At 45.5% G+C, this 18,234-nt stretch overlaps 1 long non-coding RNA gene across 1 annotated transcript in view; it reads left to right on the forward strand.

Moving 5' to 3' along the window:
• The window catches only part of LOC140214204 (uncharacterized), a 29,227-nt gene extending 12,507 nt beyond the window's left edge, over positions 1–16,720 (forward strand). The window contains exon 2 of the long non-coding RNA XR_011891126.1: positions 16,313–16,720. This is a non-coding gene — a long non-coding RNA (uncharacterized lncRNA). The remainder of the gene's footprint in view (positions 1–16,312) is intronic.
• Positions 16,721–18,234: the final 1,514 nt, after the last annotated feature.

Consider the following 18,234-nt stretch of genomic DNA (forward strand, 5'->3'; position numbering starts at 1 on the left):
CTGCTGTTGTATAAGTCGCGGGTGGCTTTTTCTGTCGCTACGATAGATTGCATTTTTTACAAGCACTGCTCCAGGAGAGCACATGTAACCGGCAAATGGAGGCCTGAGATGAGCACCTGAGGTTATAATAAAGCAGGCGGCGCAGGATCTCCAGGACACCCAAAGGGTAGCGGGGGAATCAAAGCTGGAAGCAGGGCAGCCCGTGGGTTGGGGCCGCGGAGGCCGAAGCATGCCAGGGGGTTCTCGCATAAAAAAATGGCTGTCCGCGATAGCGGACAGCCGATCCTATACACCCCTGGCACAGGCAGGCTTCGGCGAGCCCCAACCCACGGAACAGTCCACGTTCCAGCTTTGATGTCCCCGTTGCCGCTTAGGCGCCGCCAATAATGCCAAATAATGACACGTTGTTTCAACTAGCGAAAAATACGATTGCATAAATATAATTAGCTCCAGCCGTCAACTTGTGACGGAAAGTTCAGTACAACCGAGCCCCGCGACTTCCGCAGGCACGCCTAGCGAAAAACGCATACAACACGCGCTAAGAAATTCCTCTGTAGTAAATAGGCAGAGTCATATTAAAAGAGGAAAAGTCCCCACATTTCCTCTTTCGCACCCACTCTTACTAGCGCATGCGCGCAAACGTCTGCCGTCTCCGCAAGTGGCATGCCCCGCTGTACCTACTAGCAATTGGAAATACGCTCCCCGGCCACTGCAGCCTTTGTAACCCTAATATTTACCGGGAAATGCTCGCGGCTCACGCCATGCAAGAAGGCGGAATTTGTGGTAGAAACACTGCCTCTTGCGTAGGCCGCGATGCGGTATTTAGGGGCATTACGATACGGTGGAGGCGAGCGCCTTCTGGAAGTGTTTCAAGAAGCGGGCGCGCCGCTACATGCACTCGGAGATATGCATGCACTGGCGCGCACAAATGGTGAAGGCCATCGGTGGTGTATGAGTGGCAGAAACGCTTGAAAAAGGGTCTGTTTGAGATTTCGCATAACAGAATGATGTTTCCTGGTATAGTCAAATCACATTCCCAGAGCTATCATGCCTGTAAGTGGTAGTTTACGATTCTCATGCATATTGTAGCTTGCGAAATTTGATTACTTCAGTAAATTTCTTGCGCAAATGAAGGGCCTGCGTATGATAGCAACCGTGGTTACACAAACAAAATAGGGAAATACCCGGGCCCAGTTTTCATTTTAAGTATATCGACAGCTATAAGCGTTAAATTTTCACCATGCAATTAATATATCATGGCCCCATTTTCGCGACATGTACGCTCGAAACTACGTAGAAATTTCTCATGATACTCGTAAAAGTGGCTGATAAACGCCCTATAAAGAATCACGCAATTTTTTGCTGCACTTAACGAATTACATGAAATGATTTACGTTTATACATTTACGCAAGTTTCTAATTTTGTAACTTCACTGTTATTTTCTTTACTAGGTAAAGCTCACTGTAATATAGTTATTTTATTTCAGCCCTCAATTACACCAAGTTGCCCTGAGTTACAGTTTGTGGCCAAAAGTGCTTAACAGGAGACGCTGCTTTGAGCTCTTATATTTGGCGGTAACTTCTGCGTCCAAAGGGATGAAAACATATGCATAACTTACTCCATTCCCATAATGAGTGTCCTGCAGCTTTCCTTTCCTTTGATTTTATCCCTCTTTTCCTGCAGATACGCCTCGATCACCTGAGCGTCGCAGGATTTGCAGATGTGCTAACCTCTCGTGGAGATGACTGGAGGTGAGATGAGATGCGCAGATGAGTTTTTTGTCTTCTTTCTTCTTTCGCCTCAGGGCTCCCTTCAGTTGATAGCCGGCGTTCGTGTTGTCAACTTCTCTACTCTTGTGTCCTGTCTGCACGCCTCACCTCTTTTTTCCATAACGACTCTCGTGGAAGTCCGACCTCAGATAGTCTCGCGTAAAAAAAATACTCTCTCTCCTCGAATCGCTTTCAAGCGGCCTTCGCGGTGGACTTGTAGAAGGGGGTACCAGCGAAAGGTGTTAGACACGGACGGACGCTCGACTTTTAACTGTACTTTATTGAAATTTACATTGCCGCACATGACCTGCAACGCATGCGCATCTTCAACTCCTCCCAAGACAAGTGCAGAGATAACACCTCGAAGATACATTACCATGTGAAAAACAGACGACGCATGCGCAACTTCTACTACTCCCAAGACATGTGCATGAATGTCAGTTTTTTCTTAATCATATTTAGGTTATTATGATTAAGAAAAAACTGACATTCATGCACAGGTCTTGCATGAATGTCAGGTTTTTTTTTCTTAATCATATTTGGAACCGGCTGCTAGCCTGTCTGAGTAGCTCTGCCTACATTTATCGTTATTTTCATTATTTTCTGGTAATATTACTGGTCAGAACGGTTCAAGACGTCTGTCGACTCGAAAAGGTACCTTCCGTATCGGAAACCGACGGGTGCTGCGCCACCCGCCGCCTCACAAGGTGCTAGAATGAACCGAGCTGGCACCGACGTGCACCCCGCCATGACCTCCCTAGGGCTGACACCGGGTCAGAAACGCCAGCTGGTTTGTACAAGCCAGCCTGACTGCAAGCGACAAGACACGGGTGAATCTGAAGACGAGTCAACTATCATCGAGGACGACAACCTGGCGAACGCTTCAGACCTAGACATGGACGAGGGTGGTTTCCGAATTGTGCGCTATCGTAAAGACAGGACGGAAGGCATTCCTGTGTTAATCACTGCAGCATCGGAAAGAGATTATTTAAGGCAAGTAAACCCTATTGTCCTGTATTCTGAGCTTGAAACGATTCTCGGTGGAGCACCAGTGAAGAGCCACTTCACAGCACAGGGAGCATTGCTCTTAGATGTAGAGACAGAAGGACAAGCCAACGTCCTTCTAGAGACCAAGAATATCGGCGGCATAGTCATATCTGCCCGTGTTCCACACAGTTATATGAAATACACGTGCATTGTTAGAGGAGTCCCTAAATGGTACTCGGATGAAGAGCAGCTCACCCACCTGAGACCTCAGGGAGTATTCCATGCAAGAAGAATCCTCCGTCGGGTCCAAACCTCGTCAGAAGTCAGAAGTCACCGACATCAGAGCGAAAAAAGCAACTCGAAGTAATACCATGCATTCATAAAATCTCCCACAGCATTAAGAAGATGGCGAAAAGGCAGGGTGTAATAAGCGTTGTCTTTTCTGCACCTTGCAAATTGGCTAGCTTGTGCGGGAGGATTGAAAACAAGAGGAACAAGAGAGGGGCCTGTAAAGTTAAACATGTGACATCCTTCATCAAGTGCAACACTGGCGTTGTTTACCGCATTCCGTTGGCTTGTGCTAATGTCTACACAGGCTAGACAGGTAGGTGAGTTAACAAGCGCTTACAAGAACATAACCTATCCTTAAACGGGGACCAGGCAAGCAATTTGGCGGTCCATTACCGCGGCTGCAATAAGTGCAAGAAAAGTGCGTCATTGTTCGGTGGTGTGACCATCTTAGGGAAGGCAAGACCAGATACGAACGCGAAATCTTAGAAGCTTTTCACATTGGAAATGAGAAAGAAAATTGTGTCAATGATAGGTCTTTGTGTTTAACAAACAAGGAACGTGCTTACCTATCGAGTAGGTAAAATATGATTAAGAAAAAACTTACATTCATGCACAGGTCTTGGGAGTAGTAGAAGTTGCGCATGCGTCGGCTGTTTTTCACACGGTAATGTATCTTGGAGGTGTCATCTGTGCACATGTCTTGGGAGGAGTTGAAGATGCGCATGCGTTGGAGGTTATGTGCGGTAATGTAAATTTCAATAAAGTACAGTTGAAAGTCCAGCGCCCGTCCGTGTCTAACACCTTTTCCTTGTGTGCGTGTCCTTTGTGTTTCGCTGGTACCCCTTTTATCAAGTTCATCATGCACCAACTGGCCCAAGAGCTTGCGCTAATGCACCTTCGCGGTGGGTAAGAGCTCTCACTTAATTTTTCGATTAGTGTGGTCTATGACTTCTCTAGTAAAGAAAAAAGCCCTGAGCGTTCTAACGCACATGTTTATATCTGTTCGATACATACACGACAAACATACGCCTATTTTTGCGATTGTAAGACACAAACAGTATCTTAAGGCTGAATACCATGGTGTTTTATAATTAATTACACTAGAGGTATGCCCACCTTTTCACGCAAATCGAATATTTGCTGGTATCTGTTACAAAAGTTGTTTTAGTCTAAATTGCAAAACGAGTAAAGGGAACCGGGTCGAGCTCCTACTGATGCTGGCCGACAAATTCCAACAGCGCATCTAATAGCAATGACCGCTTTTGACGGTATTCTCAGGCAATAAGGTACGGACCATATTTCAGTTTCTCACTGGCACTATCAGGTGCACCTTGTCTTCCAGCCCCAATAACAATGAATTACTTCGTTTCATTCACGATCCATATCTCAGGATTCCCACATTGAGTGAGCATAATCTTGTAAGCAAGGTCTTCGTGCTTTAGACATAACCCTTCGCACCAGAGCGCAGAAACGAGGGAAGATTATGGAAAAAAAGACTCGAAAGCAGCTTTTAGTTGAGGTGACGTGTTATGGGTTGCAGAGGCCGCATTAATAAAGCCAGGCCAGCTCCTCCTATAAATACTGTATTTGCGCTATGAGGGAGAAGAAGGTAGAAACAATGCTAATGTAATGTATTGCTTTTTAGCAATTCCTTACGTATTTTCGGAGGACAGTTACTGGCAACTGTAATCAAGGAAATTATTTTAAAGAAGTCATTGGCTTTGGTTACTTTGATTCTCTGACGTGTTCAAGTGTTGCCACCAGACACCTTCGCAAACAGTGAGCACGAGACCATAAATACCACTGCCAATTTGCAATTTTTCATACACTTTAATGTGCACAGTTTACTTGTTCTATAGAATAGGCATAGGTTAGGACTATTAGCACGTAGCCACTCATTTAGGGAACGCATAGTTTCCTCCCAGAAACGCGCGTCAATAACAATACGGAAGCCGGTAGCAGCTGAATGAAGCACTTGTTGGACGCTGCTGTATGAAACGTTGACCGTTTGGGACAAAAATGAAACAGTGCATCTCGGAAGTCATCTTTGCAACACCTGTAAATACACAAATGTACGTAGCCATATGTACATACAGAAGCATCCGCGAGTACGACTTACAGCCTTCGAGAACGGGAATGTACCTATCTTTTATAGTATGCCGTATCGCTACTTCTGACCTCTTGGGTCTAGGCTTTACGAAATGAAGAATGGTTGATTTCAAGTATGTATCGTCAACGCAAATATACGAAAGCAATTTTTTTTTCACGCTAAGTGCATATGCTTCAGGTCGGGTCTACCAGAACTAGGCGCGGAAACTCGGGGACTATGTTAGGCCTAACGTCATTGCATCAATGGATCGACATTGTCTTAAACTGTGTTCGCGCCTCGTGAAGACTGAAGCTTCTGCATCGAACAATGCACCACCACTTTCGAGTCGTCACTCAAAATTAAATTATGGGATTTTACATGCCAAAACCACTTTCTCATTATGAGGCACGCCGTAGTGGAGGACTCCGGAAATTTTGACCCCCTGGGGTTCTTTAACGTGCACCTAAATCTAAGTACACGGGTGTTTTCGCATTTCGCGTCCATCGAAATGCGGCCGCCGTGGCCGGGATTTGATCCCGCGACCTCGTGCTCAGCAGCCCAACACCATAGCCACTCAGCAACCACGGCGGGTGAATCGTCACTCACTCGTTCCCAGAAAACGTAACTTCTCGCGGCAGCAACATCTCACGCCCACCCTACCTCGCGATTGCCGTATTGTCAGCGCTATCGTCTGCCATTAATTACCAGCATGCTCTGCACATTGCACTATTTACTTCAAAACACAGTGTCGCCAATAACCGAAGGGAAGGCAAGGCATGTGGATTCAAACAACTGGAGAAATAAGTTTGCAAAAAATCTGCACAACTGTCAACTGCGGTGTTGTTACGGTCTGGCCGACGCGCATGGGAAGAGCAACGTCTCCATCGAATTACACTTAAATCCGCTGAACTCAGAAACTCGGTTAATGGTTAAGTCCAGAAGGAACGATCAAATTCAATACTGAGCGGTGGTGGTATCTATATAGGAACTATAGTATAATGATATCTTCATTTTCGATTTGTTTGTGAATGCCTTGCCTCAGCCATTCCAAAATGGTTTCAAGATAGAGAACGCATTCAGTTCGCTGTGGGAAAGGAAAACAGTCTAAAGTATAGGACATTATTTTTTTATCATACGTAAGGACATTCCTAAGAGATGCTGGCACCTCGTCCAGTCGATATCCATGAATGTGTGACAAATGCTCCATAATTGATTAGATACACCTGTCAAGTAACTTCATCAAACAATTAGGGCATTTGTCGCCATAGTAAAGTTCACCCGCTGGCTAGCCGTACTCACGCGGTGTCCTGCACTAAACTTTTATAGGAAATAATCTGTGTTGCCTTTACCAGTGCTCAAAGAAGCCTGCGTCGAGCAATGCAGGACAAAGTAAGTGGAACACCTGTGTAGCTTGTGACAGATTTTGACGACGAATACACCAGAAGTAATGCTAGTCTCACAATACTTGCTAACTGCACCTGCATTGACACTGACGGTACAAATTTATGCAATTGAAGGATGAGTGAACGAGTGAACAAATAAGAACTAATTACTGCATGTTTGTTATTTCTTCAGCTAATAAGAAATAACTGCTTGTACATTTCTGCGAGAAAAGCTATTATTCACATACGGCAAAAAATCATGTGTGGCTATGCTATCACAAACACCAGAAGCCAGTGCAGCTGGAGAAAGGCCAGTAAATGAGTCCCAAAGCGCACACATCGTATAATTCTTATTGGGCTTCACCCAGCTCTGCTGATGGCTGCTCTTTGCGATAGCAGAGCCGCGCATAATTTTTTTCCACTTCGAGAAAGAGGACCGCTGAAAGGAGCCGACGTGTTTTTATCGAAGAGCAATGATGTCACATCACCTGTATAGCCGCCGCGCCAAGCGTTCTCCCCCGCAAGGCTCCACTCAACCTCGCCCCGTCGCTATGCTGCGCGAAGCTATTTTTATAGTCTGCTTTCACTCTCTCTCAGCTCTCTCTTCACCAGCTCGGCGAAGCTGCGAACGTCAAGAGAAACCCTGCGAGGTTCTAGCAGCTCCACTGCTAAACAGTATATTGATAACCTTGAATATTTCAGCAACCGTGGTCCTTTGCGAGAGTTGAATAACATACCTCATTTCAATGGTATCGTTACGATATACTTTGGAAATATTATTACTAGGGTACTCAATAATGTATTCCTTTAAGGCGATTTCAGTGGGGGCCCAAACACACATACCTTAGTGCAAGCTTTCCTTTCACCCGCTGGCTGTCCGCTAAAATACTGCGCTGAGCGTCCAAATGATTTTTGTTCTGAAGAAACAAACGACAACTCAGGTGGATTTGCTGCTAAGAGACAGCCATAGCATGATAGTTCACGTCCAGTTGATTTATCGAGATCTTTGTGGCACCCACTCTGTACTGGAATAATGTGCGTGTGTAACTAGCACAAGCAAAAACATGTGGCGTCTTGTCCTCGCTACGTATTTTCGGACTATCACTGTCGGCGATACTGTCTCGTTTGCGTGACTCAGTAAAACTGAACCACGCAAAAAACGGTTCATCTGGATTTGCTGCACCACCCAATAACCCCCACTTAAAATGATATTGGCGAATGCGACGATTGCCACCATTGAGGCAATCTCACCGGTTGCGGGTGCATGGAGCCCGTGTTCCAATGAAAAGCGCCCTCATGCTATGTCAAACACACTCCGTGGGTGCGCTGGGATCTTTATATAAGTTTCTCTTCATATCTCGATGGGAACTAGCCAATTGCAAACTATTATCAAAAAAGCTTCACATAAAGCATCCGCAACGTAGACCGTTATATTGACATTTTCTCTTCTGCCAGCGAAAAATGGTAGTGCTCCCTTTTCTTCTCTTGTCTTTTTTTATTTTTCGTTTTACAAAGTATGTTTCCCAATCAACTAAATGGCTTCATAGCGCACTAACGTAAGACAACAGTGCGGTCATCACATAGTGCTGTCAGTACAGCTGACAGCACTTCCAACTCTGTTGCAAAAAGATACAATCGCGTTCATGGTTTTACTCACAGTCTCTAAAAAATTGCCACATAATTAAATTAAAAATTAAATTATGGGGTTTTACGAGCCAAAACCACTTTCTGATTATGAGGCACGCCGTAGTGGACGACGCCGGAAATTTCGACCACCTGGGGATCTTTAACGCGCACCTAATCTAAGTACACGGGTGTTTTCGCATTTCGCCCCCATCGAAATGCGGCCGCCGTGGCCGGGATCCCACATAATGAGCATAAGCGATTCCTAAATTCCTACGCTCGATTCCTAAATAGATAAATCCACGAATAGGTTGACTTTTGACTGATTTCGAGCAAAGTGGCTCTAAATGCAGGACAAACAAAAGTGGCGACAAAAACCACCTTAGTTGTACTGATGACTCAACTGATACACTGGCGCTTAATTTGCTATTAATTAAAAATAATGCGGAGCAATCTTTGTAGAAAATTTTTACTGGATCTGATACCACTGCACCAGCGTCCACATGTTTTAGAGCAAGAATAAAACATCATGGACAACTCTATGAAAAGCTTTTTCAAAAGGAATTTGTCATGACAACTCGTCCACCCTTTTCGCCACAATGCTGCCTGGACCCTAAACCGTTTTGAGCGTTAATAAAGAAAGTAGAAATCCGGCTGGATTTTTTTCTTAGGAGACTGTATAGCACAGAGAGCTCACGTCCTGTTCATTTATTCATGAATTTGTGGCACCCAGTCTGTAATGGAATGCGCTGCTTTTGTGATTAGTGCAAGTGAAAGAGTACAAGCGGAAGCATACGTCAACCGTAATGAGCCCTTTATTTTCGGACCATTACTTATGGCGATACTGTCCCGTTTCGTTGAAGCACTGCTATACCAGCCAATCTGTTCATCCGGTTTTGCTCAACCAATGAGCAGGCAGTGAAAATTTTATCATAGACAGAGACATTCAACAAGAGCGAGTATTCCCAGAGAGCCCAGCAGCCGAACTGACTGGAGCGCACCAAACGGATGGGGCTAACATCGTCCGGTTTCGGTGTTGGGCGCGCGCGTTTCTAACGCTAGCTTGCACGCGTTGCGCCGGCTGCGCTAACTGGCACGGCATTTTAACGCGACAGCGTTAAGGAGCTCGTGTCGCAGAAAAGCCGGTGTCGGCGGCGTCGGCGGCGTTAGCCGTGAGCGAAAAATCCTGGAAAGCAGTTTATAAATAAAAACAACTTCCAATATGGGCTGGGTAAGAATCAAACCCGGGTCTCCGGAATGTGAGACGGAGACGCTACCACTCAACCATGAGTTGGATGGTTCAATGCGGGACAAAAACGCCTCTAGTGAATGCGGTGTTGCCTTAGAAACGTGCCGTAGAAAGTTCTACTGCGGTATATATCGATAATTATGAGCATGTAAATTACAGAAGTCGCAGTTACACGCGTAGCGAAGTACGTTTCCGCTACATTTCTTCTGCACTTGCCGCACACGCAGAGCCATCCTGCGGCAAACACAGAAGACCTCCTCCTCGCAATGTGCGGCGCTGCCCCGACAGGTGGCCCGCCACTCGCCCGCTTCTCGCCTTACCCCCGTTTGAGCGAATTGGGGCTGTGCAGGGACCGGTGCGAGGCGCGTCGCGGCCCGGCTGTGCGTGCCGATCACGACGTTTGGCTCGCGTAGATTTCCCCTCCGAGTCACCGAGTTCTTTGGTTCATTCCGCTTGCTCAGGTGCAGGTTTCGTTGCCGCGCAGGACGCTGCGTTGCTCGGCGTTCACAGCGTGATTGGTGGGTGCAAAGTCCGATGTGGGGCGCCTCGTAAGTGATCCCTACGCCATAGCGCATTGTCTTAAGCCCCTTGGCGGGTGGACGGGAGCGCTGTCGCCTTCGACTCTTGAAGGCGAAACTTAAGCGTCCTCCAAGTTTTTTTTTCCTTTGCTTCTGCTGCTCAATCTCGCGGGTTCACAGTACGGAATCGTTTTATTTAGTACAAATCATCGCGAACGATGTTTACAAGCCTGCATCGAATCTGCACCATGTGCAATTTCATAAAGAACCCTCAAGACGCCTTGTAAACGAGGAGATGCTTATTTTGCTCTATATAAATCCTCGTGTCGGGCTTTTTTTTTTTGGCGTTCCTCTAACGTTCTGGCGCTAGGGATGCAGCAGCAATTCTCATACAATGCTCCACCGAACGGCATCAGCTGAAAAAATTACAAGCACGTGTCATTTTGGTGTTTAGACCTTGCAGGAATACTGCATGCAGAGGCGAAGCGTACGAAAGTCGTTAATGGGCGGCACTACAAACCATACCAATTCCTTTTTACGCTCGGATGGTGTAGAAATAACCGACTCATCCCAAACAACACCACAAAATATGAAAAAATCAGACTTGCCAGCATATACCATTCTCAATCATTCTTTTCTGCATTTAAGAGCACAAATACGCGGGCGACTGCGCGTTTCGAAAACAACTTGGCCTCAGCCGACTCCATGGTAAGCTACATACACAGAATTGGCCACAACACGGGCTCTAAGTCAGACTATGCTAGGCGCTGGTAGATTCCTTCTACTCGCACGTTCAAGGCGAATGCGTGGGTGCAAATCCTGTTTTCAGTCGTTCACAAGACGGAACTTTCGAGTTTCCTCGGCCTTATCTTTCGCGCGTATTTCCGCCGCAAGCAACATATTCCTGTGTTATCACTTCTGGCCATCGCTCGTTGCGTTTTCGCAAGCCTGAGTACCGAACGAAGGTACACGTTGTTGCGGGGCCACAAAAAGCTTCACAAGCTTATGCCACAGATATTAAGTACACGCCAAATTTACTTTCTCTCCATGACCAAGCTGGATTTCGCTAACTGCATCACAACGTGAGGCAGTGGGAACGTACATCAAAAGTATTCCAAAACGTAGGCAACGAAATTACTCAATTTATTTTACTATTTCATGTTTTTACGTTTATATCAACTGTACCACCCCCGTTTCCCGTGTATACTTGCCCCCGCCCGCTTCTGCGCACGTCACTCTTCTATATGTTATTCCGGTTTCGGTTCCTCCCCTCTCTTTTCTTTTTTTGTCTGTTTTTTATGTTTTTGAACCATTATCACCAACAAATTCTGATGTCCCAGACGTCAGTATGCCTTTTTCTGCGCCTCGGCCACACAGGGTATTGCGATTTCTGTATACCGCCGTAACAACGCCCACGCTGAGCGACTGGGGCTAACAGCCATTGAAAGACCATGTCGCTGCCTTCCAGTTACCCCATACATTGCACCGCAGACTCCTTGTCGCCATCTTAACTACTTCAATATTATTCGACGCATTGCTGCTATGCTACTCAAGTCACTATTTCAACTCATTTTTTTGCATTTTGTGCTATTCGCGCACTGACCGCCTGACCGGCTCTTCTAATGCCACAAAAACATGCCGCCAACACACCCCTGAATGCTCCTTAACCTCTCGCTTCCCCAACGCCCTCCGATAGCCCCCTTCTTTCTTTTTTTCCTCGTGGTGTCGCCCCGTTTTTTTTTCCTTTTCTTTCTTTTCTTTCCTCCCCGCCTACCAATCTGCCACTCTTGACCCCTCGCCTTGGGAACGACGCTCACAGACGTCAGGCGACAGCGCTCAATACCTCGAAGTCTTTCCCTTTATAACCAACCACCACCGACAACACCCGCACGTGACGTCACTGCAATAACTATTTAAAACTAACATGCCGAGGATGACGAGGCCGCCTTTGACGAAGATAGGTCCTCCTATCTAAACGTCGGCTAGCCTTTTTGAGGCACCTTATCTCTATTTACAAACTTTATACCACAGTGTGCTATTCCATTTGTCATCCCCTTTCTTGATTTTGGAATAATGTTGGCGGTTAGAGAATGCGTCGGGAACTTGTCCCAGAAAGATTCAGTAAACCCGAAACTAACTGCTTCACACGGCCGAGCTGCTTCTTGAATAACTGCGTCACAACGCCAGACGTGGTGAGCCTGCCTCAAAAGTACTCGAAAAAGTAACGAAATTAATCGCAATAATGTAAGGGGTCAGAGAAAGTGCCAAGAGTTGTCCCAGTAAGATTCAGTACACGCTAAACTAACTGCGTTACAAAGCTGGTTGTGGCGAGCGTGCCCGTAAGCTACTGATTAAAGTTAAAATATTGTTGGGGCTCACAGAAAGCGTCGCAAACATCTCCTAGTACGAGTCATTAACTCAAATTAATTACGCAAGGACGGCCGAGCTCTTTTTCGCTAACTTCGTCACAGGTCTCGGTTCCGCGCCGTAAAAGCCTAAATTGGTTAAAATTCGTCGCAGATGGTGAAAAAACATTTCTCACCTTGCCCAAGTCCAAGAGTGCAGTGGTGCCGTGTCGAAGTGCACAAGGAACGCAAGAATACGCCGGGAGCCCCACAAACAGGCTACGTCTGAAAGAGACGGGTCGCCAAACAGGCGAACTCTACTTACATGCGCTGCTCGCCTCACTTGGCACCGCTACTGGCCTCGCTGGCGTAGCTGGCGCATGAGGCATGCATATGACGCGTCTGGCGTGCCACTAGCCAGTTGCTAGGCAACGCGAGAACAATAAGTCGCAATGTATAAGTTCCTTCATACGCAAAACTTCTTAGCTTTAGCTGAAAAAGTAAAATAATTAAATAGAACGTTGTCGGAGGCCATCCCACACTTTTTTTTTTTTTTCAATGCTCGCGTCACCTCACGGATGGGATCAACACTAGGCGTGACTTGTTTCCTGTTGCCAGTTTTTACCGATTGTCTTCTCTTGTTGAATTTCTCTCTCTTTGCTGATATTGCTGCAGTAGATTACGCCCCTGGTTTGCTAAACTTCAAGCAGCGGTTGGCCTTGCCAATGGAGCCGGCATTCTAATGAGAAATGCAGTCTTGCTATGTCACACACTCCATGGGTGCCCTTGAATCTTTACAAAAGTTTCGCTTAATATGCCGAAGGCTACTAGGCAAACGCAAACGTTAATCAGATAATATTTATATAAAATAGCATATGTTCTTATAGAGGCAACAACTTTTTAAGTCCTCTCTTTTTTCTTTCAGAGTATAATTCCCAATCCAATGCACAGCTTGATAGCGCATTAAGGTGTGCTATCGTAATGATTATATTTCTAAATGTATCACAATAAATCTGGGCTAAAGAAAGCGGCAACCGCAAAGGCATTGCCATGTTTCTGCAACTCAAGCTTGTTACGGTAAAAACATTAAAAATATTATTCAAAAACAGCGATTTACAAGTAGCTCGTACGTGCGGACAGTCTGTGAAGCTTTCTTTTTTTCTTTTCTTCAGCAAGGTCGGATGCCGTTCATATCACAAATTTAGGTAATTTTTATAGTGCTTTAAAGGATGCGTTTACAGGTACCTGAAATAAATTGCACCACCGTATTGAGGGATGATCCATATCGCGTTGATTGCACGTCTCGTCTAGATTGTATCTCGTTGTCTGCGCCTGCTCGCCGGTGCAAAGTAGCAGCATGGCTGCGCCCTTACAGTTGCCGATTTTAATGCATAGGCTCTATGAGGAGCTGATTTTCTTGAGTTTGGTTATATTAACTACATGGGTAAATGTTGCAGAGTTTCTGGTATGATACCTGCCGCGGTAGCTGAGTGCCTACACTCAAAAAACTAGGGAGGGTATCGCTGAAGTGAAGCGGCCGATTTACTCTTCAAAGCGTTGTTTTACTCTCGCAAAATGTCGAGTGGAGTGAAATGCATTGTTCACTCCTTCACCAAGGAGAGAGTGAAATGTGCTTTTCACTCTGTCCTTCTGAGAGAGCTTAGAATGCCCTTTCTACTCTTGCGACAATACAGAACAAAACGTAGCGTAATCTTCTGCTTAAACTGTAGGAGGCTGGCCCCGAACATGGCAATGTATCACTCACGCACGCTGAGGAAAGAACACACCGTTTTGCTTTTAGGAGAGCAGGCAGCCACAGTTTAAAGGAACGCGGAGCGAGCGCAATACTTTTTTCACTCGGAGTTTCTCCACCGCGCGCCCTCTCAACATCGCGGAACAGCACAGTACCGGAGGAAGGTGATCCGTCCAGCGAGCAGCAGCGGAGGCCATCCAAGGGAGATCGTGTGTCAGCCATCTCGCGCCGCCGCGAAAACACGACTGTCGTTCGGCATTCGTTGGATATAACAACAAATCCTCTACTGTAAGTGAATTCTAACATTCTGGGTATATGACATGTTATGGCCAGGTAGTCGTCGAGGCGCTTAGCGGACGCGATCGACAACGGACTAGGCAAACACGCTGTCTCTCGATGTCAATCGAAAAAGCCAGTCGTCGCGATAACTCCATGTGATTTTATCACTTGCCGCTATCCGTAAGAGCTTTGAAAATCGCAAACGCTCACAGAACCATAGTATGTTCAATAAGACGTGAAACGAGAGTGCGCTTAAAATGGTTTGTTCACCAGCCCATGATTTCGAACCTATGCAGAGCGTGCTTGGCGTGCGTTTTGCGTGTTTGAATTTATTCAGTTTGGCAGTCTACTGTGTGCATAACGCTGTTGAATTAAGGTGGCACATAACAGAAGGCGTCATTTTGGTGGCGGCATGCTTTCATTACATATAAGCCGCGTGGTTGACGGTGTCTCGCCCATGGGTAATCGGCGACCACTCAAGTTACGTGCAGCGCCAGTGCTAGTTAGAAACTGCCGCCGGCATTTAGCTGCATACTGCAAGAGGTCAGTTGGGCGCGTTATTTTGAACTTGCTGAAAATGCATGAGGAATTGATGTTTTATGCTGAATAAAGTACGAACCCCATATAAGCGATCTTGCGCGCGACAGCTACAAGCGATGCGATGGAGATGGCTATCGTGTTGGCTCGTCGCCTACAAGTCGTATTCCGCGCGAGCGACGGTTTTGAGCGACGTCTGCCAGGCGTTGCCGGTATGAGGGCTGCAAATACGCGTCAAAACTAGCTTGACGCGTGCTTTACTTATTTAAGTAGGTCTATCTTAATGTAAAAAGTAGCTTAAATATTTCCGAAGGTCTTGCAGTAGGTTCTTATCCTTCCACATATAAAAATTCAATCGTTTGCTCGTTCCGCGCGACAATCGGTACTATTTGAGAGATGTACATCCAGCTCCGGCTTCGCGCCATTGGCTAGTCGTTCATAGCACTTCCAGGCAACGATCGACGAATTCTAGATTTTTAGAACCGAGCGATCTGTTCAAACGACGGCCCGTTTTGTCGCTCGAAGCCGTCGCTCTAACCAGTCGCTCATCGCCGTTGTACACTAAATCGCACTCATGGTGTTTAGCCCTAAGGCTGAACTGTTGTTGCACATGTGTTGAAATGGTGTGGTTATATGTCTTTATTTTATGTCTCCTGTCGCGGTTTTAGAGCACGGTGCGAATCTGAAAAGGTGCTTATGTCTACGAACTCGCTGATTTGGCAAGCAGCGAGTTATGCATTGACGTCGAATGTTGCGGCTGCTATGTGGAATTGCAATTGTAGGGGCACTTTGCATACTCTTATTGTTTTAGACATGGCTGTGCATTTGCTAATATGAGTTGGCGTTTCAGAGTTACGTCATATGAACCGCGAAATCACCTTTCCTCTGGGCGTTACAAGCGTAATGTGTGCATCTTGCTACTGCATGACAAATCAAAATGGCAGATCAGGGGCCACAGTGAACTTTCTTGTTAATATTGAAATGTGGGTAAGCTCACCGTAACAAGTCTTGTCCTTTCTTATAGGCACATCCAGTCATATCCATTGAACTGAAGGACCATATTTTCATCCCTACTGAGCATTATGTTTGCAGATATGATCCTAAAATTATGGCTTGAGCAGTGGGACAACCAGAGATGGTGCGGGGGGCACAGTGGACACGTGCTTAAGATGTGTCACAAGTGCTGTTTGCGACACACCAGACTAATGACAGACTTGTGACATCTGGCAATGACCAATATTCTATTTATTAGCAGGACTATATTAACGTTGGTGCTGAACGAAGATGAACTTTCATTTATGTCTTTTTTGTTTAAATATAAAAATTTATTTTAGTTCAGCAGTTGACTGTTGCAGTCATTTAGATCTTTGGCATGCATTTCAGTAGGAAGACTAAGAGCTAAGACTTTCTTTTAGTGCCATGACCTTGTCTGTATTTATGTTTTACACCATGTCCTCGTCTTGACTTTTGCGCAAACGATATTTTTCAGGTACCCGCTTTATATAAGGCAAGAAGGCAGCTGCAAGGACACAAGGATGTCAAAAAGGCAGGCCAGTACGACTACACATAGTGCAGAGGAGCGCACGCCAAAGACTGAAAATACATTGCCATGTAATTTGGACGAGAAAGCTAGAATGTGGTTATATTGGGTATACCATTTGACTAAATGCCAACAACATCAAAGTAGAGTATGTCTCACCAAGATGAAAATTCTCATGTTTCTACACTGTTAGATTCATGAAACTTTAGAGAAAATACCTATGATGTATGACAAGATGTGTTCTAAAGTTCATGGGCATCATTGTAGTCTGATTTTATGTGTTTGTCAGTATGTTTCTCAATTTGTTCAATTTGTCTTGTAACTGATCAATAAAGATTTTGACGTTTTAAGAGAAAATGTTGCATATGAGTAACACGGCGACTGCAGATTACATCCCATTGACCAAGCAAAAGGGCCGGAGCTGCTTATGAAGGACTCAAATATTCCAACATGTAAGTATTGCGAATCCTTTCTAACGTGACCATGGATCTACATCCTGCTTTCACACTATTGGGAAGAGTACTAGCACTCTGTTCTGAAGGAGTACAAGCACTCTGTTTTGGGGGAGCAGAAACACTTGGCTTGGAGGAGTTGAAGTACTTGGTTTGGAGGAATACTATTACGCCTGTGGGGTGAGTACTAGCACTTTCTTGCGGTGGAGTAAAAAAACTCGGTCAGGAGGAGGTTCCCTACTCTCTCGCAATAAGGGTCGATCTACTCTCGAAAAGAGAGTGAAATATGGGACAAGCAGTTACTTCCTCAAAGAGAGCGCCCGGAACTCTGTTCGTTTTTAGAGTGTATGGCGTTCGGTTGCTGAGCTCAAGGTCGTGCATGCAAGCGGGGTCACAGTGAGTGATTCTTGATAGAAGCGAAATGCAAAAAGAGAAAATACGCTCGTGTACTTGAAGTGAGCGCCAGGCAAACCAACATTGTTAAAGTTACTCCAGATTCCGGTATTACAGCATGCCTCATAATCGAAAGAGGTATGTGGTACGTGAAAACCGAAACCAAATATCTAGCGTGATCAGCAAGCAACCTTTCAGAATAGTCTGCTCGAGCCATTGAAAAAATTGCGTGAGCAAGTGCTGAAACTCGTTATGAGGCGTTTATCAAGCACGTTTCCCAGTATCTTGATAAATGTTTACATCGCTCCAAATTTACATGTGTCGAAAATTACACGGATCCTATTTTTAATGCACGGCGAAAATGTTACGTTTGTACCTGTGATTACATTTGCGAAAAAGAACTTAGATCCACGAATTTTCAGTATGTTAATTTTTATGCAGGGTTTCTGGAATTACCCGTATTGATTGGTGAACTAAACAAGGCATATCGCTAGAAAATAAAGGACATGTGCGTATTGCGGAAAAGAAATACAAAACTTTATATTCGAGAGCAGGTTTTGTAGTGAATTACGTCAACTAGAAGGGCGGGAGCGTTTTAAGTGTGTTTCAAGAACGGGGGGCAGCAGAATTTTCTATTGAATTATGGCCTAACTATTAGTGCCACAAGAATAACATTTGCAGGGTTAGTACCTCAGCCCTTCTGTAAACTCACTTAAGTTTGCCTACTTAAATGGCAGTGGTTGTAAAAAAGCGAAGTCGCAGTATCGCCCGTAAGGCGAAGCATTTCATTGTAATCCCAAAGTATCAGACGAATACACAAAGTAAGGTTTGTAGTTTTATCGGCAGCATAGATGGCCGTGAAGATTCGCTTACTAATTAAATTAGCCAGCACGACGTCAGGGCCAGCAATGCAAACAAAAACAATGCTGGCATGATGAAATGGTGAATGTAAGTTTATTTATCGTTCAGTCGACATATTTCGACGTTCATTGACGAAAGTCCGCAACAGGATTGAAGCGCTTGGGG

Source organism: Dermacentor andersoni, chromosome 11 (genome assembly GCF_023375885.2).
Source record: "Dermacentor andersoni chromosome 11, qqDerAnde1_hic_scaffold, whole genome shotgun sequence".
Classification (NCBI taxonomy): Eukaryota; Metazoa; Arthropoda; class Arachnida; order Ixodida; family Ixodidae; genus Dermacentor; species Dermacentor andersoni.